This window comes from Puma concolor, chromosome E1 (assembly GCF_028749965.1).
Source record: "Puma concolor isolate L17-30 chromosome E1, mPumCon1.1.hap2, whole genome shotgun sequence".
In the NCBI taxonomy this organism is placed as follows: domain Eukaryota; kingdom Metazoa; phylum Chordata; class Mammalia; order Carnivora; family Felidae; genus Puma; species Puma concolor.
Genome location: NC_141680.1, coordinates 59,695,049 through 59,722,467, shown reverse-complemented (window position 1 = coordinate 59,722,467; position 27,419 = coordinate 59,695,049). Strand labels below are relative to the sequence as shown.

At 55.3% G+C, this 27,419-nt stretch overlaps 2 long non-coding RNA genes across 2 annotated transcripts; both read right to left on the bottom strand.

The window, feature by feature from the left end:
* Positions 1–9,672: 9,672 nt before the first annotated feature.
* On the bottom strand, positions 9,673–13,872 carry LOC147574555 (uncharacterized). Its single transcript, XR_015244322.1, has 2 exons — positions 10,477–13,872; positions 9,673–9,916 (listed from the first exon to the last, which is right to left on the bottom strand). It is a non-coding gene; the product is annotated as an uncharacterized LOC147574555 (long non-coding RNA).
* A 10,196-nt stretch (positions 13,873–24,068) lies between these two features.
* On the bottom strand, positions 24,069–26,926 carry LOC147574554 (uncharacterized). The gene is made up of 3 exons (XR_015244321.1): positions 26,024–26,926; positions 25,528–25,690; positions 24,069–24,946 (listed from the first exon to the last, which is right to left on the bottom strand). It is a non-coding gene; the product is annotated as an uncharacterized LOC147574554 (long non-coding RNA).
* Between the last annotated feature and the right edge of the window lie 493 nt (positions 26,927–27,419).

Sequence of the window (27,419 nt, the reverse complement as noted above, 5' to 3'; positions counted from 1 at the left end):
ATGACCGAGCTCGCCACTGGGCAAGTCCAGACGGCGGCGCTTGACCCCCCAGAATGACAGGGGGGCGTGGGAAGAGTGACGGATGGCCGGGAGGAGTCTGACCCCGCTCCGGAGGCCCGCTCTGGGTCCAGGCTGGAACGTCCAACCGCAGCAGTCTCTCACGCACGCTCTGTCTGTGAGCCAGCAACTCGGGAGCCCTTTTCCTAACACCACTCGCCCAAGGAAGAGCCGTCGAGCCCCCCGGGGACATGAGCGGGCCACCCCAAAGCCCAGCAGCTGCAGTCACGGGCACTGAAGACGCAGGGGTCAGTTGGGAGTGACCCGCGGGAGGCGATGCACTTGGGGCTGAGATTCGGGGGCCCAGGGGGCTGGGTTCCAGCCCGCCTTTCACACTCACCTGGACTCTGAGCAAATCACCGAGCCTCCATGAGTTCCGGAGCCTCCTGGTTTTTACCTGTAAACGAGACAGTCGACAGGGAGGTGCGAGAGGCCAGCGAGATGGCATGTGTCCCGTGCGTGCCCAGGGCCGGCGCCCGGCGCGGGGCTGTGGTCACTACTTATCGTGGTCAGTTCCTCCTCCTCCCCCCCAACTGCCTTCAGAGACCTAAACCTTGGAGAGGGTGGAGAGAACCGGGTGACAACAAGACTGTGAGGAAGGTGGCCACTGCCCCAGGGCGACCCGCCCCGGCCAGTGCCTGGGACCGCGGGCCGTGCTGACAGACACGAGGAAATTGCTGGGGCAGCTGAAAGGCTCAGGGTCTCCCCGAGGGGCTGGACATCGGAGGGAAATGGGCAAAGACCTGACCCGACAGGGGCACCATCTGAAGTCAAGTGAAGGGCTAAGACCTCCGGAGCCAGACGGCCGGACTCCAGCCCCGTGTGACCCTGGGTGGGCCACCTGCTCTGGGTGTCACTTTCCCCTTGTGAAATATGGGAGTCCAGCAGTATCCCCGCCGCGGGGTTGACGCAGGGCCAGCTGGCTTGACGGGGTCGCGTGTTTAAGATGGTGTTGAGCTCGAGGAAGCCTCACACCCTGGGGCCCCCTTGCAGGTGGGGGAACTCACCTGGGGGACACTGGGGGGCACCGTCCCTCGAGCCTCCGGCCCAGTCGGCAGAGGGACCCCAGTGCCACTGCTCCCGCTCTGGGAGGGGCAGGGCCCCCTCCCCGACTCTGGGTGACCCCTCCCTCCCCACGTGCCCCTTCGCAGCCCAAGAGCCTCGTAGAGGCTTCCTACGTAGAGGCCCCAGGCCCGTGGCCTCCCTACGCGTGGGGAGCCACCTGTGTGAATGTGTGGTGCGGACGTGTGAGTGTGTAATGTGTGTGGTGTGGGTGTGTGTGAGCGTGTGAGTGCACGTGTCCTAGGGAAGGGGCCGAGGCTGTCATCGGATCCTCCAAAGGCCACGACCTCCGAAGGCCGCTGCTCTCGCCCCATCACTTTCTTGGTGACACGTCGGCCTCCCTCAGGCTGGGGCAGAAACCCGGGGGATTTAAACTCCCCCTGAGCTCCAGGCCAGCTGGCAAGACGTCAAAAAGTGAGAGGCTCTAAATCCGAGGCAAGAAAGCGGAAATGGTCCCACGGAGAGACGGCGGGGAGAGGTCTTCTCCCGGTGCAGATGGCGGGCCTGTGGCTGCTGTCCTTGGATGGGCTCACTTGCAGGCCGGGCCCGCAGACTTCAGGGCCAGGCAGTTAAATGCAACCTTCTTCCACCTTCTCGTTCTATTCGGGCCCCCGGTGGAGGGGACGGTCCCCCGGTGGAGGGGACGGTCCCTATTTGCATTGGGGCGGGACACCTGCTTTACTCATTTCTTCTAGAACCACCCTCCCGGACACCCCCAGAGATCATGTTTAACCAGTTATCTGGGCAACCGGTGGCCCAGTCAAGTTGACAAATAAAATTAACCATCACAGGGGCGCCTGGGTGGCTCGGTCGGTGAAGTGTCCCACTTCGGCTCAGGTCATGATCTCTCAGTCCGTGGGTTCGAGCCCTGTGTTGGGCTCTGGGCTGACAGCCCAGAGCCTGCTTCCGATTCTGTGTCTCCCTCTCTCTCTACCCCTCCCCCGCTCACGCTCTGTCTCTCTCTCTCTCTCTCAAAAATAAATGAACATTCAAAAAAATTAAAAAAGAAAGAAAGAAACACTAATACAGCCATGCACTCACTGCGTATCCGGAACCCCTCCCTGGTGCGGACACGTTCAAAGCCGCACTCGTCATAGCAACCAAAGGGGAAAACAACCCAAGCATCTATCGGTGGATAAACACAGTGTGGTCCGGCCATACGATGGAATGTTATTCAGCCTTAAAAAGGAAGGAAACGCCAACGCCTCCCGAACGTTCGGGATGTGATGCTCCGTGAAAGAAGCCAGACGCGAAAAGACAAATACTGTATGACTCCACTTACCTAGGGCGCTTAGAACAGCCAAATTCACAGAGACACAAAGTAGAGCACAGGTTTCTGGGGGCTGGGGGAGAAGGAAATGAGGAGGTAGTGTTTGATAGGGACAGAGATTTAATTTGGGACGATAGAAAGTTCTGGAGACGGACAGTGGTGCTTGCACAGCAAGGTGAATGGACTTAGTGCCACCGAACTGTCTACTTGAGAAATGGTTAAGAGGCGGCTCAGTCGGTTGAGTGTCTGACTCTTGATTTCAGCTCAGGTCATGACCCCAGGGTCGTGGGATGGAACCCTGAGTTGGGTTCTGCACTGAGTGTGGAGCCTGCTTGGGTTTCTCTCTCCTTCTCCCTCTGCCCTGTTGTGCACTCTGTCTCTGAAAAAAGAAAGAAAAGAAAAGAAGAGAAGAGAAAAGAAAAGAAAAGAAAGGAAAGAAAAGAGAAAAGAAGAGAAAAGAAAAAGAAAAGGAAAGAAAAAGAAAAGAAGAAAAGAGAAAAGAAAAAAGAAAAGGGAAGGAATAGTTAAAATGGGAAGTTTTATACTATGTGCATTTTACCACAATAAAAAAAATTAAATAGCCCAAAGTAAATCACACTGGCCATTTAGCCCCATCCCACAGTGTGTGTGTCCCCATCTGCTCCGCCCCAGAGGCCACTTTCTGCCCCTTGAGGGCTCCAGGCTTGTCCCCACCTCAGGGCCTTTGCATCTGCTGCTTCCTGGGCCTGGAAAGTTCTTCACGGGGCTGGCCCTGTTGATGAAGTCTCAAGTTAGATGTCACCTCCTCAGAGAGGCTCTCCCGACCACTCAGGTACAGGAGCCTCCCCCTGCCAGTTTCTGGAACCGCCAGATTCTTTTCCTACTGTTTCTTTTCTGTCTCCACCAGCCTGCACAGAGGCCCCGTGAGGACGGGAGCTCGCGTCTGGCTGGCGGTGCTTGGCACACGGCCGGTGTTGAGGGGATTTTGGAAGGAGGGACGGAAGGAAAGAAGGGGCTCGGAAATCACACGCCGACACCCGGCCATGGTTAGCGTGCAGAGACAGAGTGTCGGGGCGCAGGGGGGTCTTCTGTGCGCTCGGAGAGCTCACGCAGCCTCGAGGAAGACTTACCACCCGCCCTGGGAGCCCTGGAGCCACAGCCCAGGTGCCTTCCACCCTGCCCCCCCCCCCCCAGGGCACACGGGCCACCCTGTCCAGCTGCAGGCAAGGCCCCCGGAAGGGCTCCGCTGTGAGCGGGAGGCCGGTGAGCCCCAGCCGAGATCGGGCCCTGGGGACCGCCACAGCCCGTGCTACCCAGCCCGCTCTCATGTGGCCGTCACCTCATCCCTGAAGACAGCCCTTCCCAAGTGTTTCCCACTGTAAGTGCTTTCTGCAGGCAGCAGTGAGGGCCTGGGAGTCAGGGAGGGGTGGGCAGGGGAGGGAGGGGTGAGTGGGCAGGGGAGGGGAGAGTGGGCAGGGGAGGGAGAGGTGGGCAGGGGAGGGGAGAGTGGTCAGGGAAGGGAGGGGTGAGTGGGCAGGGGAGGGGAGAGGGGGCAGGGAAGGGAGGGGTGAGTGAGAAGGAGAGGGAGGGGTGAGTGGGCAGGGGAGGGAGGGGTGAGTGGGAAGGAGAGGGAGGGGAGAGTAGTCAGGGAAGGGAGGGGTGAGTGGGCAGGGGAGGGGAGAGTGGGCAGGGGAGGGAGGGGAGAGTGGTCAGGGAAGGGAGGGGTGAGTGGGCAGAGGAGGGGAGAGTGGGCAGGGAAGGGAGGGGTGAGTGAGAAGGAGAGGGAGGGGTGAGTGGGCAGGGGAGGGGAGAGGTGGGCAGAGGAGGGAGGGGTGAGTGGGCAGGGGAGAGTGGGCAGGGAAGGGAGGGGTGAGTGGGCAGGGGAGGGGAGAGGGGGCAGGGAAGGGAGGGGTGGGCAGTTGTGGGGACAGCTGGGGGCGCGAAGGAAGAGACAAGTAGGGGAGGGAAATGCGCAGGGGAGGGAGGAGGCGGGAGGGGGGCGGGATGCAGGGAAGGGTGGCCGGGGCACGATGGCCCGGCCTGGGGCACTTGATTGTCCTGTGGTGTGTTCGGCGTGTGTGTGCATGATGTGGGGGGTGTGCGTGTGTGTAGCGTGGGGCGGGTGTGAGTGTGGCAGGCACGGCGTGGGGTGCGCCTGCGTCACCGCGGAATGCTGCCAGAGCCATCTGGTTTCCAAGGCAACGCGTGGAGGTGCGGGGCGCCCAGCTGGAGCCCGGCCCACGCCGCCCGCTCGGTGCCCACAGCGCCCGCCGTGGAGCCGGGCCGGGGCAGGGGGGGCGGGGGCGCTGCGACCCCCGCCCCACGAGGGGCCCGGGCCGGGGCGGGGGGCCGAGGATTAATCCTGAGCGCCGGAAGCCCCCAGTGAGAGCCCGCATCCTCCCCCCCCAGCCCCTGCCCCCTCCAAGCCCACCGTCCCCACCCCTGCAGGGTGGGGGAGCCGGGCAGGCAGCGGGCCATCCCGGGCCCCACTCCACCGCTAATTATTTTCCATGATGAACATGTTATTATGTCTTACACTCGAAATAATCAATTTGGAATCACCACTTTGATGAGTTAATGGGCACTTGGTGGGTGTCATTTGAGAATCTCTCTGCAAAGTACGGTTCTATTTTTACCAGCGGCTGCGCAGGGACACAAGAGGACGCGCCGTGGGCGCCCGAGTCCCCACCTCCCAGTCTCGCCCCCTCTCGCTCTCTGTGTCTCTCGCCTCCGACACCACCACCTCTGCTCCTCTGGGCTGTGGCCCCGGGACAGCCAGTGAAGGAGGTCCACACCCCGGGCCCAAATCGGGGCCGCCCAACCCTGGCTGAGCCCTCCGCGCGAGCCGTAGACGGAATGTTTGCGTCCTCCCGGCGCTCGCAGGTTGAGACGGCAGTTGGAGATGGGGCCCTTGGGAGGAGATTAGGCCACGAGGGTAGAGCCTTGATGAATGGGATTAGTGCCCTTATGAAAGAGACCCCGAGAGCTTCCTCGTCCCCTCCTCCGTGTGAGGACACGGCCAGAAGACGACGCGCGTCTCTGAGGCGCGAGGGGGCCTCCGCCGACTCCGAATCTGCGGGCGCTTTGATCTGGGCCTTCCAGCCTCCAGAGCTGTGAGAAATACGAGTCTGTGGTTTCAGCCCCCAGTCCGCGGTGGTGTCGTGGGCGCCTGGACACGCTAGGGTGACGTGCGTCAGCCCCACCCCCCTCGAGTCCCCCAGACGCCCTCAGAAGGTAGTTTTGATCCATACGCCCGTTTCTCTTGCGAGAACACTGAGGCTCTGCCATTTGAAGTCGGAGAGTGTGGCCTCGTGCCCGTGGATGTCCGTCTATCCCAGCCTCGTGTTGATTAAACAAGCAGGAGAAGAATGCAACTGTTCCATCGCAAAGGCCGATGAGGGCAGAACTAGAGGAGAGCTGGGGACACCGGGGACGCGTGGGGATGGAGCCGGCTGAGCAAGGGGCTGAAAGCCATCGTCTGACGGCGCCAACAGCCCGTGGGGCAGGGCACCCACACCCCGAAGACTCACCACCATCCGCTCTTCCAAGGCGACCCTAGCCTGGCTCTGTGGGCACCTGCCGGCACACGACACGGGCTGTCACTTCTGTATTTCCCATCCCTCTGTCACAGTGATGAGTCCAGAGGTGGGCACGTTAAGCGATCCAGCCTAATTAACGCAAGCTCAGAAGCTTCGCCTAGAATGCTGGAACACAGAGGCTCTCTCTTTCTTACCGGATGTGACCAAGAAAGCACGGGGCCCTGAGGACCGGCCTGCAATCATGTGGGACCTACCGGACGCAGAAATTAGAGAAGAAAACACAGGCACCCGCAGGCACACACACGCATCATAGCCGCCGTGGTTCTTGTGCGTTGGAGGGTCCTGGTTCCAGGGCACGCGGGCCCCCCCGCCCCCCCGGGAAAAGTGACCAGCAGTTGGCCCCAATTCAGCCTGTTCTTCAAAAGCTGGGCTTCTCTGTTGGAGAAGAGCAGGAGACGTCCAAACAGGCCAGAGCAGTGAGGCCTCTACGGCAGCCAGCTCCTTAGGAAGCCAGAGGTCTGTCCACTGGCGAGAGAGGCCGAGGGAGAGGCCGAGGACTGGCCCCCTCCAAAGCAAATCGCAGCCTCTCTACAGCTCCACAAGTGGAAAACCAAACTCTCTGTATTCCCTGTGTCATTCCTCTGGTCTCTGGCCCGCATCCCACCCACCCCCACTCCCAGAAAAGGAGCGTGGAGGTTCCTGCAGAGCAGTTCTCTCTAGGGTGCCTGAGCCCTTAAGCCTGCAGAGCTCGTAAAAGTCCACACTCGAGTGCTTTCTGGGCACCGGTGGGTTCACGGGGCTTTGCGGAACTCTCGAAAGCCAACGTACAGCGAGATTTCCTGGTCGCCTTTCCAAGAAAAGAGGTGCTGTATGAGAGGAAAACCAAAAGGCAGGGGGACCCAACTCGCAAACAAGTTTGCGCTTGTTGGCTTGGGGAGTTTTTGTGGCTGTCCCCCAAGCTCCTAAAATAAAGGACGGGAGATGACTACCGAAGTATGAAAAACCCAAATTCGGGATGTGACCCACAGGAAACCATGCTGGTAGGTAGGCTCACAGAGGAGCCTCATCTGCACATCCCAGGCACCCAGGTGGCGCAGGTGTGGCTCTTAGTGAGGCTGTCCACGGGGACCCACAGGCTGGCGTCCCCAGAGCTGCCCCTGCTCTCGGTGCCTGCCGGGTGGCAGGACACTCTGTCTTTGGTATTGTCTGCGGCATTCAGCTCTGTGGTCAAAGACAGCCTCACTCGTCTTGGGTACAAGTCTCCGGGTTGGGTTGGGGGGGGGGGGAGGGGACCTCCAAGGAGGAAGAGTGAAGTTCAAAGAAGCAGGAGCCTCAGGAACACACAATCTCCCCAAGGAAGGAACACCCAGAGTGCACCCACCCTAGCAAGAAACAGCAGGGAAACTGGGAGATACTATTTGAGAACATACACGTTCCCAATGTCCGAATGCAGAGATTCTCAACATCTTTTAACAGGTCGGTGGCGGCAGAAGGCTGTGGGCTGAATAGAAAATTCAAACACCTCCGGTGTGGAAGAAGTCACATTTTACAAAGAACACAGCTATCGCCGGTATTCGTTCGCGCTCTGGCCCTCACCTTACCCAAGCACCACATTTCTGGTACGGTGTTCAGGGTCTAGAAAACCACCAGACGGGTGGAAAGTGCTCAGTAAAGTTGGCATCATTATTACCAAGAACAATATATCACTTGTTGGAAAATATCTCCTACGTGTGCGTGCGCCCCAGAAGCAATCTCCTAAGAAGTTTTAAAAAAATGTTTCACAGGGAGAGTGTTGTGGGTTCTGAACTCATTTGTTAAAGATATGACATGTTAGCACACTCTCCAAGATGGGGAGAACAACCAGTTGGCATAAGGAAATGAAACCAACATAAGGAAATGAAACCTACAAACTTCAGTTAAAAAAAAAAATCACACAAGGGTCGGATGGGATTGGAAAACAAGTCTCTTGGTTTGGTAGCTGCAGCCCCCAGCTCGCTTCCTCTGGTTGGATCAACAAACCTTTGTGACGCCTCCTTTCCACATAGGACCAACACAAACAAACACTGACGTGAACGATCCAGAAGGGAGACTTCACAGGGGTGCCTGGGTGGCTCAGCCAATTAAGTGTCCGACTCTTGATTTCAGCTCAGGTCATGATCTCACAGTCTGTTGAGTTCAAACCCTGTATCAGGCTCTGCACTGATAGTTAAGAACCTGCTTGGGATTCTTTCTCTCCTCATTCTCTCTCTGCCCCTCCCCTATACTCTCTCTCTCAAAATAAATGAACTCAGGAAAAAAAAAAAAAAGCATTAAGCCAAATGTTTCAAAAGTAGCGAAGCATGGTTGATTTATTTTCTATAAAGGTATGAAGGCATTTCGGTGGGGAAGGGACCGTCTTTTAAAGAAATGGTGGACGCCCTTCGGCAAAAAAGATGAATTTCAACCTGTATCTTTCACCAATAATAAAAACAGACTCACAAGCAATACTCTGGTTCGGCGGTGCTGGATGACAATGTGGAGGCATACGCTATTTTATGACCCGGCAATCCGTCCCGGAAATGTGCGTCCCCACAGGAACTTGTATGTGTGTGTTTACAGCAGCTTTATTAATCATCCTCAAAAACCGGAAACACCCCAAATGACCTTCAACTTGGTGACGGATGAAAGAACCAGCAGTAAGGGGGAGCCTGGATGGCTCAGTCAATTGAGCGTCCGGCTTCAGCTCAGGTCATGATCTCACAGTTTGTGGGTTCGAGCCTCGCATCGGGCTCTGGGCTGACAGCTCAGAGCCTGGAGCCTGTTTCAGATTCTCTCTCTCTCTCTCTCTCTCTCTCTCTCTCTATGCCCCTCCCTAGCTCACACTGTCTCTCTCTCAAAAATAAACATTAAGCAAAGCAGCAGAAAACCCGTACAATGGGATACCGGTCCACAATAAAAAGGAGCAAGCCACCTCGCACACAACATGGCCAGCTGGCAAATGCATGATGTTATGTGAAGGAAGCCAGACTCAAAAGGCTGCATACTGTATGTTTCTATTTCTAGGGCATTCTGGAAAAGGTAAAACGTTAGGGAAAGATGACAAATTATTAGTCTCCAGAGACCAACGGGAGGGGAGCTGTGGACTGGGCTAAGGGAACTAAGTGTTACACAGCTTGACTATGGTGTTGTGTACACGACTGAATGCAATCATCAAAACTCACAGGGCTGGTTCCTACCAAGGGTACATTTTACTATGCGCAAATTACACCCCAGAAACCTCACTGAAAGAAAAAAGAATACGATCCGATTGACCTCATTAAAATATAAGTTTGTGGAGGAGGGGGTGTGGGGGGGCTCAGTCGGTGAAGCGTCTGACTTCAGCTCAGACCATGATCTCACAGTTCGTGGGTTCGAGCCCCGCGTCGGGTGCTGTGCTGACAGCTCAGAGCCGGGAGCCTGCTTCCGATTCTGTGTCTCCCTCTCTCTCTGTCCCTCCCCCCTCCCCCATTTGCACTCAGTCTCTCTCTCTCTCAAAAATAAACATATATATATGTACATATATACACATATATGTACATATACATACATGTGTGCGTATATATGCACATACATATTATGTATATATATACACATACGTGTATGTATATATATACATATATATATATATACATATATATATATATAAATTTGTAACAGGAAGGCAACATTTATTATCAACAAATGTGGAATGTATTCAAGTCAAGGTGCAAACGCCAAGCCAAATAATTAATGTTAGTGATGCTCAAGTTACTTTCAAAACAATTTATTCCACAGCTGTGCCGTTTCGGGCCCTCAGGACGAGCCTTTTCCTCGTTCTAACTTACACACATGTTGAGGGCAGCTCTTCATTTGCAAACCAGGGGCCTGACGGACTGGAGCGGCGCCTCCTTGGCCTCTCTTCCCTGGAGGTTTGTGCCTTCCAGAGAGAGGGTCGCTGGGTAGGACGTGCGCCGACGTCCTTGTGGGTCGTCCAGCATGCTGAGAATACTCCCTGGGGGCCCAGAGGGGTAACAGCTTAGGAGAGAAGGTGGGGGGTGGGGGGAAGGCACCAAACAGAGGCGAGGTGAGGATTTGGAAAAGAAAGACCGTGCGCTGAGAGGCGTGTTGAGGAACGGTGTGAGCCCATCACGGGCTGTCTATGCGGTCAGGATGACAGACGCAAGGCAGGCAAGGGGCTGAGGTCTAACTACCATGAGCCACTTCTCCCCCGACTGGGGATCATCCTGGCCCATGAGCAAATAACCTAGTGACCCCATCACTGCAAACTAAAAGGGGTCACCAGCCCCTTGACCTCTGCGTAGTTTGACCGAAGACAAATAAATCGTCCTGTTTGTTTAAGGAAAGGTCTGCAAAGCCCAGAGCCCTGGAAAGAGACCTTTTGCCTTCCACTTAGATTAATAGACTCCCCGCACGTCCCTGGTGTCCGACCCCAGGGGCAGGTGCTGGGAGAGTGGGCAGAGGGGAGGCCCAGATCTCTCCTGTCCGTGCTTGGGGACATGACGTGGTCTCTATTCTCCAAACACAAGCATCTTGCCTTTAATGCAGTGTCACCTGGGGAGGATGGGTTATTCCGGCTCCGAGGATGTTTCCAATATCCTAGCCCACAGCAGTGTTGGGGACAGAGGCGACGCTCTGGGAGCAAGCAGACAGAATGCCAAATGGACAGATGGGGGCACTACCCCGGGAATCTGCAACTGACACGCACAGAGATCGAGTCTTGCTCCGAATGGCTGGCCACGCGCCTACCTACAGAGAGACCACAGGATTGGTCAGGGGCCTGCTGAACTAGGGGGGCACTCGTGACTCCAGGGACACCTCCCCTTCTTACAATCAAAGCCCTTCTTGGGTTTTTTGAGCTGGTTCGGGCAGTCTCTGTTCCTTAAGGAGCTATTTCCTTTTTGCTGGTAAGCTCTGAGACACTGGCCAGTGGAGTCACTAGTCCAAAGGGACACGATCAGTTAGGGGACAGCCAAGCCCCGATGGGTTTGAGTCTGAAATCTGTGTTCCCAAAACAGTGCTCCCGGCAGGGCAGCTTCCGGCGAAATCTCATTTCTGAACCCTTTCCAGAACCTTCCCTGGGGTTCTCAGCCCTGGCTGCCTGTCAGAATCCACTATGGAGCCTTGCAAAGGGACCTGATCCCTACAGAACCACCCACACACCTAGTCCTCTCCCAGAGGAGAGCACAGATCAGTCCTGGGAGCCACTGGACGCAGTCACTGGATCCAGCCTCAGCACGGTCAGCTGTCTCCATTTCTTTAGGGACTCCAGAACCCCAGGCCATGCCGAGGAAAGGGCAGGGAGGGGGCAGGACGGCAGAGGAGGGGGAGCTGGGAAAGCAAGGGTACACTCAAGGTGGCAGGCAGCTCGGGAAGGAGGGTGCCCACAGAGCGACCAGGGAACGCAGAGGGGCTGTGACCTGTTTGGAGGGGACCTCCTCCGGGGCCAGAGCCGGTGGGCGGGGCCTGCTTGAGCCGGCCCGCCTGGGGAAGGGGTGGGGCCTGGGGACCAGCTTCCAGGTGGCCGGCAGGCAGGAGGGAGGTGTCAAAGCTGCGGGTGAATCCCCCAAGGTCAGGCAGGGCCAGAAAGATCCGGATTGGGCTCCCACCTGAACTCGCTGCCCCCACCCCGTACCTGGCCGTGGCCTTCAGCCTTTTGGGGCTGGGCCTGGCGGTTGCGATGCCGCCAGTTCGTTCTCCAGCGGAAACACGAGGCTGCTCTCCTCCCAGCCTTGCCGGGTCCCGTGAGACCTCACCCAAGGCCACAGACAGGTGAGCTGTGCAGCACGGCTTCCGGAGAGGCCAGGGACTGCCGCTCAGCGGGGACGTAGTAACAAGAACGTTTCCTTCTAACTGCCAGCCAGACCTTGTCAGGAGGCGCAAAAATGCCTGTGTCGTACGGCTCTGGCTGACCCAGATCAGATGGGCTCCCCGCGAGCCAAGGCCCTGTACCTCTGGGTCAATGACTTTGACACAGGAACTGCAGGGCCCCGGGGATTAAGCTAAGCTTCTGTTAAGTCCCTGACCTTGCAGATAACATCATCCAAACCAAACCCACGGGACGCTCTGGCTGTGGATGCATCTTCGACTCGGCCAAGAGAGCTGTTGGCCTAACTTCCACGCCTGCCGCCAGCCCCTCTTCCTTGGGGACCCCTGGGGGTCCCCAGCATCGGGGACACACGCACACGCACACCTGAGACCCTGAAGCTGAGGCTTGCATCTGAATCAGCCACCTCCGACCTTGAGGAGGGTTGTAACGACTGTGTCCTGATGACCTCTTCGGAGTCTCATCCCCGTGGGACAGGAGGCCCACCGTCCGCCCACGTGGGGAGGGGGAGGGTCAGGACCACCTGGGACCTTCTCTAATACAACTCACGTCCCGCCCTTTCAAGCTCTCGATTGGCTGCTACAGTTGTCCATCACCAACCCAGGAAACCAATAGGGTGCCGGCACAGTGCACAACCTGGGCACCCGCGCGAGCGCGCTAGCGCCTCTCGCTGCAGTCACCTGACTGTTCCTCCAGGCGGAAGGCGGTGCGCGTTCCCGGCCCGGTTCCGGATCGCCAGTGGTGCGCGTCGCGCGGCTCCTGTAACCCAGTGACAGGTTCCAGGCGGCGGGATGCACCAAGTGGTCCGTCCTCACAGGAAGGCCAGGTTCTTCCCAGAGCGATGATGTCCCCTCCCCGCGGAGGGACACCTGTTGGCCACGTGTTCGTCTTCACACGCAGCCTTGTTTCTGGGCCCGGGGAAGGCCGAGTGGAGGGCCGAGCGGGGAGTCCCAGCGAGGGTCCCCACGCCACCCCGGTCTGCTCGGTCTTTCACCTACAGCTTTAGCGTCGTCAGACAAACGCAGCCTTGCCATCACCCCGAGGCCCACAGCAGCCCCTTTCCATCCTCGGCCCATCCACGTCCTCAGCATTTCCAGACTCTGGGGGACTCTGCTCTGTTGACCCAGGCACAGGGTCACGCTGCACCCTCGCTCTGCCCGGATTAGCCCACGACCTTGGGCAGGATCTCCAATCTCCCTGGGCCTCCGTCTCCTCCTCCGGGAGGTGAGTGGGGTTAGGCCTCGCGATTTCCAAGGCCGCTCTCATCTGCGAGGTCTGTGCGTTTCCAATTCCCGCACGTCTGTATCTTCTTCCTGAGTCCAGATCTGGAGGAGAGTTGGACGCAGCTTGAAACAATGCTCCTGTTTTCCAAAGGGACCCCCTCATCCCCTGGCGTCCTATGGTGCCGCTGATTTCTACCTGGCTCCCAGGGGAAGAATTGTTTAATCTCGTTGTTCGCTGTCCTGATCATTAGCTGCATTAGGCAACTGCAGAAATTCCAGCCATAAATAATAATGATTATAAATAATAATTACAGGCACAGTCCCCTCCCCATGCCAAAGCACTGCTTGCTTCCTCCTCTTATGTTTTTTAAAATGCCACTCGGTGCCAAAGGCCTTCAGAAAAGGAGTTAATTAATATCCCTCGCTGTGGACTAATTCTCATTTCAACATGTGGTTGTCAGTTCCCTGTCATCATAGCTGATTTACAACAGGGTTTAATTAAATTCTCCGTACATTATTCAGCATTCTCCGAAGACAACGCCAGAGAGGCCCGGGGTATTTAAAATGTCACCTGCTGAGACATATCACCTCTTCTTAAATAAATATGACAGTGATCAAACTTTGGCTAATTACGGTGACTTAGTTATTTGTTTGTATGTTTTAATATTTAATTGCTTTCGTGTTCATCCAATTACTGAGCGACAGCAAATAGAAATTAACTTTTTATCAGCGTGTTCCCAGCCCCGTGAGGAAGGGCCCCCCAAAGCCTCGGGACGAGGGGAACCGCCCAACCTGAGAGACGGCAGGCGGACGCGGTCTCAGCTCGGCTCACGGGGCGATGAAATCAAGGGAGAACCGTCGCGGCTCCTGCCCCAACTCCCAGCCTGCGTGGGGCTGCACGCCCAGCTTCCAGCAGCGTCTGGCTCCAGGCGCAAGAGCTGTTAGGGGAACACGCTCAGGGGTTTAATTCCACACTGCCACCCCATGGCCTCTGGGCGCAATTACCCCCAGTTGCTCTAGAGGCTCAGGATTCCCTGGAAGGAGATGAGAACTCTGGCAGTTTGTCTTGGCTTTCCCCTCGCCATGCAGGTGCTGTCTTCATGCTCCGCCAGCTTTGGGGGCCGTCGGCTCCTTGTGAGAAGTTCTGGCACCTTCTGCCAACCTCCCTGGGACAAAGGCAGCACCTGGGAACGTGTTTACTGTGTGCTACTCATGTCACAGATTCAGCAGCCAGAATATGCACACAGCTTGTCGTGCATGGTGTTCTGATTGACTGCATTGGCCAGACCCCACCCAAGATGGCCCGCGGGGGCCCCCCAGAGCCAGTCCCTCTGGCGTTATCTTGAAAGCTCCCCCTTTGCTCCAACACATCGCCTGACATTTCGACGTTTGCTTTTTCTCCCTGCCCTAACCTCAGTATCTCAATCTCTGCAGAATTTCCAAAAAAAAAAAAAAAATGGTGGGGGGGCGGGGGGAGGATGAAGAATTAAGCCCTTCCTGGAACTCTCTCAGCGATTCCAAATTGGATAAGCCAGTTCTACCTCCAGCCTAACCCCACAGCCTCATGGGATGTTGGTTTAAAATGTTCAACTTTCCAAAAATAAAAATAATCTTTTCATGTACTTACAGCTTATCTTCCCAGCTCAGCTGTAAGCTCCTTAAGGGGCGGGCCCAGAAACTAGCAGAGAGACTTAACCATGGTAAAGAAAATGCCAACTGGCTAGCCTTCTGCGAAATGGCCCATGAATGGCCTTGTGCAGCGTCTGTCTCCCAAGGGGGCAGACGGGTGTCGTGGAAGGAAATGCATTCTTTCACTGAGCAGGTGACACCTACTGTGGGCTAAGCCTGGGCTCTCCAGGATGATCAAACAATGCAAAAAGCCCTGTCCTTGGTGCTGGAGTCTGGGAGGAAACACAAACAATTACCAGCAGAGGTGTGTGGCGGAGAAGGCAGAGAACACAGGGGTGTGGACAGATCAGGGAACCCGGTCTGAGACACCAGCCCAAGCTTGCCCAGGAAGCCAGTGTGAGCACAGACATCTGACAAGAGACGAGCCTTTTTCATTGGGCAAAGAATAGGAGGCCTTCTGGAAAATTTGTCCTGGGGGCCCAGAGTTGATGCAAATGAACCCAGCCCAGAAAGAGAGGTTTTAATTGGTCCCAGCAGGTGCTTCCCTGGTCAGGGGTCAGCACACAGTTCAGCACCTGTGTGAACATCTCCATCAGGGTCCCTGAGGCCTGCACTGGCTGTCACACCCACTCTCTTCAGATCCTGGAGATTTTTACCTTAAATTCACATCAAGTCTCTATCCCCATTTCCTCTCAAGCTAATTCCCCTTGACAGTCCAGCCCTTAGAGGAAGCAACAAAGCTTCAGACCCCTTGGCTTGGTCAGGGACTACCGAGACACCGAGGCAGCAGAGAATACAGAGCAGTGGACCGAGACAAGGCATCAGGGAAGGGTCTGGACGTTAGGAACCTTGGGGGCCCTGCTGACATGGGGGTCCAGCTCTGACGGTCTCTCTGAAAGACAAAAGCACCTCTACAGAACCGAAGCCATTCAGTTTATCCTTATCAGAGCCCATCAGAACAGGGATCGTGGAGGACTCAGCTGCCCCCAAGCATTACAGGTTGTCACACAGACAGGATGAGGGACCAAAGACTCTGGCTGTCCCCACCTGAGCCCGTCTGGAGGAGCGGGAGTGGCTGCATAGAACGTAGGAGGACGTGTAGGACATTTAGGACATAAAAAAGGGACAGCAGGGGCGCCTGGGTGGCGCAGTCGGTTAAGCGTCCGACTTCAGCCAGGTCACGATCGATCTCGCGGTCCGTGAGTTCGAGCCCCGCGTCGGGCTCTGGGCTGATGGCTCGGAGCCTGGAGCCTGTTTCCGATTCTGTGTCTCCCTCTCTCTCTGCCCCTCCCCCGTTCATGCTCTGTCTCTCTCTGTCCCAAAAATAAATAAACATTGAAAAAAAAATTAAAAAAAAAAAAAAAGGGGGACAGCAGTGGGTCAGAGGGAAAAATCAGTCAGTGATACAGCTTCTGCCTGGCTCCCTCTCCCAAGACACACACCCTCGGAACCGAGCCACACGGAGAAACAACAGTCGAGGACCCAGATGACAGCCAGCATCAACCACCAGACTTGTTTTCTTAAAAACAGCCGATTTCACTTTTTTAAGTTTATTTATTTTGAGAGAGAAAGGGAGCACAAATACGGTGGGGGAGGGGCGAGAGAGAGAGAGAGCGAGAATCCCAAGCAGGCTCCCCGCTGTCAGTGCAGAGCCCGATACCGGGCTCGATCTCCAGAACCGTGAGACCATGACCCAAGCCTAACTCAGATGCTTAACCAACTGAGCGACCCACGTGCCCCAGCCGCCAGACTTGTAAGTGAACATCCCTTTAGATGATTCCGACCCCAGCCTTTGAGCCATCCCATCTGATGCTGAGTAGAGCGGAGAAAAGCTGTCCCCCCACTGCACCCATGAGCAAAATTAATGCTATTATTGTTTAAAGCCACTAAGTTTGGGGTTATCACATAATACTAGGGAACCAGCACAAATACCCTTGCCGCTCTGATGGCAAAGGATATTACCCCTTTTACCTTCAAAATGTATTAATTCAGATACTTCTCATTCCAAATTCCCATATGGGCTAAGGTGAAGTGTATTTTTTCTGTGCCTGAATCAAGGAATTACCTGAGCAACTTAATAATGTACCCAAGGGGCGCCTGGGTGGCACAGTTGGTTAAGCGTCCGACTTCAGCCAGGTCACGATCTATCTCGCGGTCCGTGAGTTCGAGCCCCGCGTCGGGCTCTGGGCTGATGGCTCGGAGCCTGGAGCCTGTTTCCGATTCTGTGTCTCCCTCTCTCTCTGCCCCTCCCCCGTTCATGCTCTGTCTCTCTCTGTCCCAAAAAAATAAATAAACGTTGAAAAAAAAAAAATAATGTACCCAAGATGACAGGGGAAAGTCTACTTTTAACTGAAACTGTCTTCAAGTACATCTATTACAACATCTATTTGCACACAAAGAGGTAACTTTCCAATATCACGAAGTAAACTTACCTGTTTGCTCTCATCCTTACCAAGTAACTTTGAGACACTTGAGTACATTAAGTAGTCACTACAGGTGCTTGAAAATAATCCAGCAGTGTTTCTTTAAAAACATTCAGTAACTAGGGGCACCTGGGTGGCTCAGTCGGTTGGGCATCCGATTTTGGCTCAGGTCACGATCCTGCGGTTCGTGAGTTCGAGCCCCTCGTCAGGCTCTGTGCTGACAGCTCAGAGCCTGGGGCCTGCTTTGGATTCTGTGTCTCCTTCAATCTCTGCCCCTCCCCTGTTTGCTCTCTGTCTTTCTCTTTCTCTCTCTCTCAAAAATAAATAAACATTAAAAAATTAAAAAAAAAAAAAAAGCATTCAATAACCAGCTCACCTCCCCAGCATTACTCCAAGGACCCTGAACCAAATCGTAAGTAAACCCTTGAACTTTCTCTATAGGGTGCCCTAATGAGAAGCAGCCCTGTCACAGATCCATTCCTGCAATTCATGAATATTGTCCTATGACTTTCCATTTTGGGATTTATATCTGTAACCTGTAACTGGTGTACATTTTCTCTGCCCCCAACATCTTAATATACTCAGCAGATCTCTACCAACAGTCAGGCAAACCTCCTTCTTATTGTACTTTTCTCTTCACCCTCTTATGTAGAATAACTGACTTTCTCTTTGGGATGTACCTTCAAAGGCCCAAAGAGAAGTTTACATCAACCTACAGCCTATATTTTAACTGAAATCACCATTATATGGAGATCCCAGAAAGCCCAGGCCTTAGGAGTAAAGACCATGTCTTAGAGTAAGGGCCACATCCTAGATCCAAGTTGAAAACCAAAATAGGTCTGCCCAAAGAATAAAAACAAACTTTGCAGGATGAAAAGCATTCACCAACAATCTAGCTACATGCCAAACAAAACTCAACATTTTTTAAAGGAGGGTAAGACCGTCCAGACTCCATACAACACATCTTCTGAAATGTCCAGCATACAATCAAAAATTATCAGACATGTGAAGGAATAGAAAGCTATGGACCCATATTAAGAAAAAAGAAAAGAAATAGAAAAAGATCTGAGGTGATCCATTTGTTTGAATGAGCAGAAAAGACCTTTTTAAAGTAACTATTTAGAATGTGCTCACAAATGTAAATGAAGGTTGGTCATGAACAAAATAGGGGGGAATCTCAGCAAAGAAATAGAGACTATTAAAACATAACCAAATTGACTCCAGAACTTAAAAGTAAATAATCTAAAATTCACTGAGTAGGAGATTGGATGTTATGGAAGCAAAGATTAGTAAGCTTGAAATCAGGTCGACAGAAATTCTTCCATATGAAGAATAGAGAGGAAAAGATTTCATAACAACCAAGAGAGACTTGGCGAGCTATAGGACAAAATTACGTGGTGTAACATATACGTAAGTAGAGTTTTTAATAGACAGGATAAAGAGAATGGGGTAGAAGAACTATTTGAAGAGATAATAGCTAAAATTTCCCAAATGTGATGAAAAACGTTCACTTACAGATCCAAGAATCTTAGAAAACCTCAAGCAGTATAAATGCAAAGCGACCCATACCTAGTTACACTATAGTCAAACTTCTGAAAAAAGAAAAAAGCAAGATCATGACCTGAGCCGCAATCAGATGCTTAACCGACTGAGCCACCCAGGCGCCCCGGGAGAAAATATTTTAAAGTACCAGGGGTGGGGGGGGGGGGTGAGGCATGGCGGGAGGGGGAATGCTGGCTCATGAGTCTAGATCAAGAGAATACTTCTTCCGAAAATGAGAATGAGTTACACACATTTGCAGATAATGAACTCTGAGAGAATTCTTCTCCAGTAGACCCACGTGACAAGAAATGCCTAAAGCTGTTCCTCAGGAGGACAGGAGATAGTGCCGTACAGAATTCAGACCTACAAGAAGAAATAAAAAGCACCAGCAACGGTAAATACTACGGGTAAATATAACAGAACGTGTTGCACAAGGGCTCAGGTGTCCAATGGCCTGGGCTTGTGTCTGTTTTAGTTTTGCCACTTCCTTAAAATAAACCTCAGTGCCCCCATCTGTAAAATGGGAATAATTCTAGGACTAACCTTGTAGCGTTGGAGAGGGATTAAGTCAGAAAGCCCACGTAAGGAGTGTGGTGTCATGTCTGGTGCTGCCTTAAAGGCTTCGTGTATATAAGTGCTTTCTTAACCATTGAGCATCCTTGTTTGGTAGGCTGTTATTCCCATTTTAAAAGGAGCCATCAGGGCACAGACCAGGAAGCTACTCTATGGGACTAGGATGCGAGAGGGTGTCCAAACTCAGACACAACATAACCTCAGACACGCACACGCACACACACACACACACACACACACACTCGCTCTAATGCACACCAGTGGTATCTAATCATGGCTCCGCCATGGAACCCTTCTCAGAATAATGTTTATAAAGGCATAAAATAATATACATAGAATTACAATGGTAACCAATGACATCGCGGGGGTGGGACAGAGAGAAGGGGAGACACAGAATCCAAAGCCGGGCTGCAGGCTCTGAGCTGTCAGCACAGAGCCCCCACGCGGGGCTCAAACTCGTGAACCATAAGATCACGACCTGAGCCAAAGTCAGAGGCTTGACCAACTGGGCCACCCAGGCGCCTCTGGGTACCAATTCTTAAAATACGTTTCAACGCTAGAGATACTCAAATATATGTGCCTCTTTATCAATGCAACAAATAAGGCACAGTTGCTGATTGAATAACCAACGTGATTTCTAAGTGATGATGAGCACAGAGAATATTTTGAGCTGTCTGCAACAACTTTAATGTAGTGAAGAAATAGCTGGGAAAATCGCGGTAGTCTGTTGAGTGCATTTATAATGGAAGGAAATGCTACATTTCAGTAGAACCTTGCTGAAACTGAACGTGTAAATTTGCTTCGCCCAAACTCCTGGACCCCAACCGGTTTGTGAACGCCAGATTGGGGAACTCAGGCCGTCTGGTCTGTATCGCTTTTCAACCAACATTAGCTACTATCCTTTGGGACATGGATCCGCTTCGTACATCTGCAGAAACCTCCCGATTCACTTCCTTAGGGAGAAACTAAATGCCTTATCCATGCATGTGGACACGCTTTCCAGACAATCGTAAGAAGTTCCAAGACCTTCAGAAGCCTTCCCTTGGATCCCGGATTAAGGAACCCTCCTTCCTAAGCAGATGTCAGAGTCCTTGTCTGTTCACCAGCCTCCTTCAGGAGGAAATTACCATGATCTCTCCCAAGAACACACAGTACTTTGAAAGAAAAAGAAAAAACAGAGGGGAGAAGCGACCGCTCAGGAATAGAAAGAAAACATCTTTTTTGGCCATCAAAGTCAGCAGGCAGTTGTGACCCAGCGTATCCCATTCGTGGGACTGATTACTTAATGGAACCCAGTTGCCGATGAGACGGGGGGGGGGGGGGGGGGGGGGCGGGTGAGGCCCGTGGAGGGCTGAAGGGAGAGGGGAAATATTATGTGATGCTGTTTGATCACGCTAATTACTCATAATGGCCCAAACCAGGAACCCAACCACAAGCCAATTCATTGCAAAAGCTATATAATAATGTTTAGGATAAGGAATTAATTTTTATAGCCATTGGGGGCACTGAACTTCTACTGTAATGCAGATTTATTACAAATTAAATTCTCTCCTCAAGTGGTTAATGGAAAGACACTGGACGTAGCAGAAAGGACTCCCTGACCAGACTCACTTCCTCCTCCCGACTCTGCTGGAGACCAAGGGCAGGGGCTTGACGTCAGCCCCATCCACAGACCACCGTTCCCCAGATGACACACAGCTCCCACCAAGTCCATTGCTTCCTGTTTGGTGTGGGGGGGGACGGTGAGTGGCACCCCCAAGCAAGGACATCTCCTTGCTTCCCACGGATGGGACCAAGGGCACCTGCAGGCCTCAGCCCTTAGGTGCCCCTTTCCCTGGCCGCCCAGTGCAGATCCCAGGAGAGGCGGCAGAAGGGCGGACTGGGGGGGGGGGGGGCATGCCGGAGCCCGTAGTTCCCCAGGCTCTGACTTTCGGCCTTGTGATGTCGGCCCCAGGACATTTGCATTCAAGGAATAAACTCTGGTTTACTCTGTACTGACAAGACTCCCTGCCTTTTCAGACTAGCCTTTGCCAGATGAGGCAGGTACGGAAACTGTGGGGTTCTCCGGCCAGATCTCCCTTCTCCCCCTCCGAGACAGCCGGGCCGGAAAGGTGTTCCTTGGCTGGGGCCCAGGCAGGCATGGTATTGGTGCCCCCCAGCCCCGACTCGCTCTCCCCGCACCTCCTCCCTGTCAACCTCAGCGGCACATCGGTGGCCAGAGCAGCGTTGAGAAGCAGCGTCCAGGGCCCCACGGTGGCGCTCCTGCTCGGCGTGCTGGTGTGGGGCCTGGGAATCTGTACGTCAAAGCGTCTCTGCTGGTCCCGATGGTCTGCTCTGTAAGAAACCCTTCTCTCTGAAAAGATCCCAGGGCAGCCATTTGTACCACGCACACCCCAGGGCAACTTTAATGGTCCACTTCCTCCCCGAAGTAAAGCAGCTTGCAGCCTGAGCGACACTGGGCCCGGGTAGGGGGGTGCCGAGAGGCGTAGCGGGGTGGCCAGGACACCTGTGCTTCCGAAACCTCCAGGTGGCCTCTTTCCGAAAGCGCACGTTCTTAGGGACAGCGTGGCCGGACTTCTCCCGTAGGGGCGGCTGGCTCTCGTCCACACTCCCACAGGATGCAGTGAGGGGTGCCCACGTGCAGGTGGCCCAGAAGCTGCGGCCAGAGAGGAGACCAGGGGCATTCAGGCGGGAATCAAATCCCCTTAAAGACGGCAGGCGGAGTACTTGCAGATTTGGTCCACACCTCGGATTCTGGGCATGTAGCATTGTCCTTGACGCCCTCCACGGGCCTCAGATCACCTCCCGGCATCTTGGGCCTGTTGTCCTGGCCTCTTGTCTTCAAAGGAGAACATGAACAGAAGAAGCACCCAGAATCCAGGAGGTAGAGACATGGGGGGAAAGTCAAGTTCTGGCCGACTCACCCCTGGGATCTGGACTCTCACCCTCTGGGCCCCCCTTATGTCCCATAACGTCTCAAGAGAGGCCAGGGGCTCCTGGCTGCCTCAGTCAGTAGAGCACACAACTCTTGATCTCAGGGTCATGAGTTCAAGCCCCACCTCGAGGCAGAGCTTACTAAAAATAAATGGATAGATAGATAGATAGACAGACAGTGCTGGCTCGGTGTCTCTGGGCCACTCTCTTGCCTCCAACCCCCATGTTTTAGGACCTAATACTATGGGCCAGGCCCTGGGGACACAAGACCCAAAACACTGGCCCTCACGGAGTGGGGAGGAGAGACAGTAAACCAATAAATGAAATAATTATACATTGTTCAGGCAGGTGGGATAAAAACTGTGGAAACAAGGCGGGGCCTGCAGATGGTGGGGGGGGGGGGGTAGGCGTGGCCAGGGAGGCCTCTTGATTTCAGCTGGGGACGCTGGGCAGGCCACTCCTGGCACATCCCGCTGCCTGGCCGGCCTCTCACCCTGTCTTGGGCAGACCCTTCCATGTGCTTGTGTAAGTATATCTTCCAAACTGTGTCTGGAAACCTTCGGGTAGATTCCCCCAGTCCCCCACCCCCCCTGGATTTAGTCTCCAACTTGAGTGCTTTTCTCCTGCGCCTGAAAAGGTCCTAGTAACGAAGTGAAACTTTGTGGAGTTGTTTTTTTTTTTCCCTACCTGATTTTGCTAATAGGGAAAAAAATATTTTTTCCCCATTTTCTTTGAGTTCAGCTTCTCTGGTTCCCGAGAAAGCCGAGGTACCGAGAGCTATGGGCGCGTCACCCGCGCCCCCCTCTGCACGCACGCGCTCACGTGCCGCGGGGCGCGGCGACGCTGGGGAGACCAGAACCCACAACCTTTGAAGCGCCACACCGGATCGGCTAGAGGGCCGACACGCCGTCCGTGGCGCCGCAGAGCCGGCCGCTGAAACCCTCCTCTGCCTCTGCGGAATCCTGCGCGTGTCTGCGCGCCGACTCTGGATTCTCCCGCCACTGCGTGGGCAGGGGTGTACCCCCCGCACCTCCGAACACCCTGGACTGACGGCTCTGGACCCACCCCCGGCCGGAGGGCCTCCTCCTGTCCCCCGGGGTCTCCACGGCGCGGACTACAACTCAGCCGCCCAGAGCACACTTTAAGGGATTCGCTGTTCCAACGTGCCCTGTAGATAGGCTTTCCGGGTGAAAGCCGCCATCCCTGACCTACGCGGGAAGGATTTGGACCGATCGTGTTCTCAAAGCAGAATTTCCTGACACCGATAGCGGCGTGGCCCCCCTAGATGCGTGACCCCATTGCTAAATGGCTTCGTGTCCCCAAATTTCCACCGTGGAATTTTGGGGAAGAGAGCCAGTTACGAGAGGCCTAAATACCGCACGTCCCTGAACTGGGCCACGTAACGGAGCTTCCCTGCCTCTCTCTCCCCGTCTGTAAAATGGGCATGAGGGGCCTCTTCATTTACTCTGGCGTCTAAGGTATGAGGTAAGGGCTCTGTCACTAGCAGTAAGGACATAGGACCCAGATTCTTTCCAAATTTAAGAGAGGGCAAAGGCACCCCGGGTCCCGGGCATCATCACCGAAGGTTCTGGGAGCAAAGGAGGGGGGGCTGTGAGACCGACAGAGGCCGCGTGATTGTGCAGGACTCCGCGCCCTCTGCCACCCAGGTCCCCGGGAGCTAGCACCTCCCGCGCATGGGTGACCACATGGGTGGCAGGGCCACACGGGCTGGTCCCCACACTGGGAGGCCCTCTCAGCAGGTGGGTCGCCGATAGGAAAAGCTGCAGGAGGCGGGGCGTCAATGGCCACGCCCCCCGGGAAGGGGCGGGGCAGATTTACAATGGGGGAGGGGTGGGCAGGCACCAGGCTCGTTCCCCTCTCTTTTACCAGAATACTTCACCCCCATTCGTAGCTAGATCTGAAAGCAATGTGATATTATCATAGAGGTAAATACATAATTACATAGATGGTAGGCTTAAAAAAAAAAACACAACACCCAAGCTGATTATTTATCCAACCAACTGGAAAACACATGAGCGAAACCATGCCGTTCTGACAGGTGAACATAGTCATAATTGCTCTTTAAACACGTATTTAAGTGTCGATCTGTTGTGTAAATACATTTTTAAAAGAGCACCTCTTTGAGGGGGAGTGCGGTGGGCAGGGGGCTTGGAGCATGAAAACATCTCGGCGCGGGTGGTAGCACACACATTCCGGAACTTTCTCCTCCTATCAGAGCAGGTGTTTTTAGGGACCTGGGAGGTATCTTGCAGAGGTCCGTCTTGCATTCGCATTTTCCAAAGACCCGGTGCTGTTCCGCTTAAGCGGGCTGGGCGGCTTTACCGCCAGAGAGTTCTTTTTCCCCCCGTTCCGGAGGCTAGAACCTGAGCTGCAGGCGTGGGCAGTGGTGGTTCCTTCGAGGCCTCTGTCCCGGCCTCACCGATGGCCACCTTCTCCCCGTGTCCTCACTGGGTCTTCTCCCTGTGTGTGTGTCCACATCTCTGCTTTCTGTAAGGACTGTAAGTCGTCCGGGATCAGGGCGACCCTAGTGACCTCGTGTAACCTTAATCACCTCCTCAAAGACCCTCTCTCCACATCCTGAGGTGCTGGGGTCACGGCTATCTGAATGGGGGGGGGGGTACGTGGTCCACACCAGACTCCGTCCGAGCACGCTGATGCTTCCCCGGGGACGAGGGGCTTCCTGAGGACCTGTGTCGGTCACCTGTCCGAGGACTCTCTTGTAAGAGCACAAGGTTCCGGCCGCCGGCTTTATTTAAAGATAAATACATCAGAGGGTGGTCTTAAAATAATAATAAATACATGCCTCAGTGCAGAGAAAACATTCCAGAAAGTTCCACACTTAAAGGACGGTCCTGATAAGAGAGGGCAGCAGGTGGTTTCCAGGGTCAACCTTAGACGCCCCACGAGGTGGCCGGGAGCATAGGGGATGAGGGCAGCCTCACCGCGGGGCCCCGCCAGCAGGTGGAGGGTGCCCACCGCCCCTGCCTGCTCCCCCCCCCCCCGTTGGGCAACCCTTCTGCGGGCTCATTAGTAGCCATGCTCAGCTTTTAGGGGCTGTTCTCGGGGCTCTGGGAGCAGCGGCCATGGCCGCTCTTCCCCTGGGGGGACGCAGGCAGGAGGCCAGGGTCTGTCTGACATGTGTCAGGTCGAATCACCAGCTCTCCCGAGAACATCTTCCTCTCTGTTACCCTCGCCTCTGGCCATGCAGTGCCAGCGGTGGACGGAGAGACAGGAGGCCCCCTAATGATGCCAGGCAGGCAGCCCCCAACAGCATGGCCCTCCCGCCTCTCCAAGGGCCGGCGGGACAGTCACCACCAGCGGCATGGCCCCTGGGGCCCTCACCCCCACACACCCGAGAACAGAGTGGGGCTAAGAGTGAGGGTCCCCAGAGTGGCAATGGCCCGGCCCGGCTGGGAGGGGTGAGGACCCTCACCTTCCTGACTAGCCCGTCGCTTCCAGGGAGCAGAGAGGAAAGGAAGAACGCATTTCCCAGGGGACGGGCTCGCCTCTGTCTCCAACGCAGCCCCATTTTGTGTGCTATGACCATGTCTGCGTCCTATGTCGTCATCACCACAGCCACTCCGGCATTTCAAGCTCTGCGCCAAGACAGAGAACGGAAATGCACATCCTAGCCCCCCGTACGCCCCTCTACCCATTCTGGAATGCTCTCTGCTATTGTACGAGCTGGTGTTCCGGAAGCTTCCTCAGCAGGCCACGCACAGCGACGCACCATCCCTGGCCCTGGCCCAGGGGGCCCTGCCTGCGCTGCCCCCTGACAGCTGCCAAGAAGGGCAGGCAGGCGGGCCTTCCTTCTCGACAACGGTCACTCCGCCCCCTGTCCCCTCCGTCCCTCCATGTCCCCACCCCACCCTGGGAGGTTGTGGAAGGAGCGGGTGGTGAGGGGAGGGGGCGGAAGAAGGGAAGCCTACATGGTGTGACGGCTCCCAGTCATTCGGCGTGGCTGCTCGCTCGCAGGCAGAGGAAGGGGGGGCGCCAGCCAGGAGCATCCAGAATGCTCTTAGATTCTTCCCACCCTGCTGACCGCCTGGAAGCATCCAGAGAGATGGCTGGACTGAACCCCTACCCGGGCCGGCAGCACGGAGGCGAGGAGGCTAACACCAAGAGCCTTGCAGGAAGGAAGCAGTTAAAAAGCAGGGGAGGAGGAGGAAGGGCTTTTGGGAGGAGAGAGAAGGAAGGCGTCCTCTCGGCCATATTGGGCCCCAGAGAACAGCACAGGAGTGTACAAAGGCCGGGCCCTGGCTTGCCTCCCCACTCACAGCCCTCTCCTCTCCCCGCACCTTCCATCACCCACCTGCCTCCCTGGTGACCGTGGGGCACGCTGCCCGGCACTGCCACTCCGGGTGCCTCTGCGCCCGGTTTTTTCCTTCCTTTCTCCAAATAACCCTGCTTTGTTCTAAAGTGGAGGTAAGGTCCCCAGGGACCACGCCCAGACCAGGAGGGACATGACAGGAGAGGCTTGGTTGAAGCAGAGCCTCTGACCCTCCCCTTGGGATCCCCCCAAGACCACACACACACACACACACACACACACACGCCCCACGCGCACTGCGCGGGCTCTGAGCAAAGCCTGGAGACAGCGCTGACACCCGGTGCCCAGATGCTGCCCCCTGGGCACCCAGAAGGGATTCGCCCTGCAAAACGGCCCTCAACAGCCCCACCCCCGCCTCGCTGGTCCTCCCTGTGGTCACTGAGCAAAATCTAACACCCCAAAGGCACCCCCTCTCCTTTCCCTGCTGTCGTGCGGGGCGATTGGCGGGGCAGGTGTGGTTGTGGAGCCCAGGGCGCGGGGAGGGAAGGAGCATCACGGAGCCCCCGCTCTGGGCATTTCTGCAGGGAAGCCCAGCCCCCAGATCAGACCTGCCCGGAAACACCGCGCCTCCGCCTCCGCCTCCCCGCCCCGCCCCCCTGCACCCCGGCACCCGGTCCCCGGGACCCCGGCTTGCTCTGACCGCAGGATGCATTCCCTGCCTGGCCCCTGCCCCAGAAGGGAGGCCGCGGTGCTCCCGGGCAGGGGTGGGGGGCTCGCCGGGGTGAGCATTCCCGCACCCTGCGACGGAGGGGGGAGTCGGCAGGAGGGCTCATTATACTGTCTCCTCGGAAAGCTGAGAGCCTATCACTGCTGTCTTGGTAGGATTTTTGTTTTAATCCTGGATATTACAAGAACATGAATTAAGCTCTGATGAATGCAATATTAATTAATTACATGAAGATCCACGTGGGGCCCTGGAGAGGGGGAGCGGAGGGCAGAGGCTGTGCGTGCAGACGGTGGGGAGGAGGGGCTGTGGTGGGGAGGAGGGGGCGCGG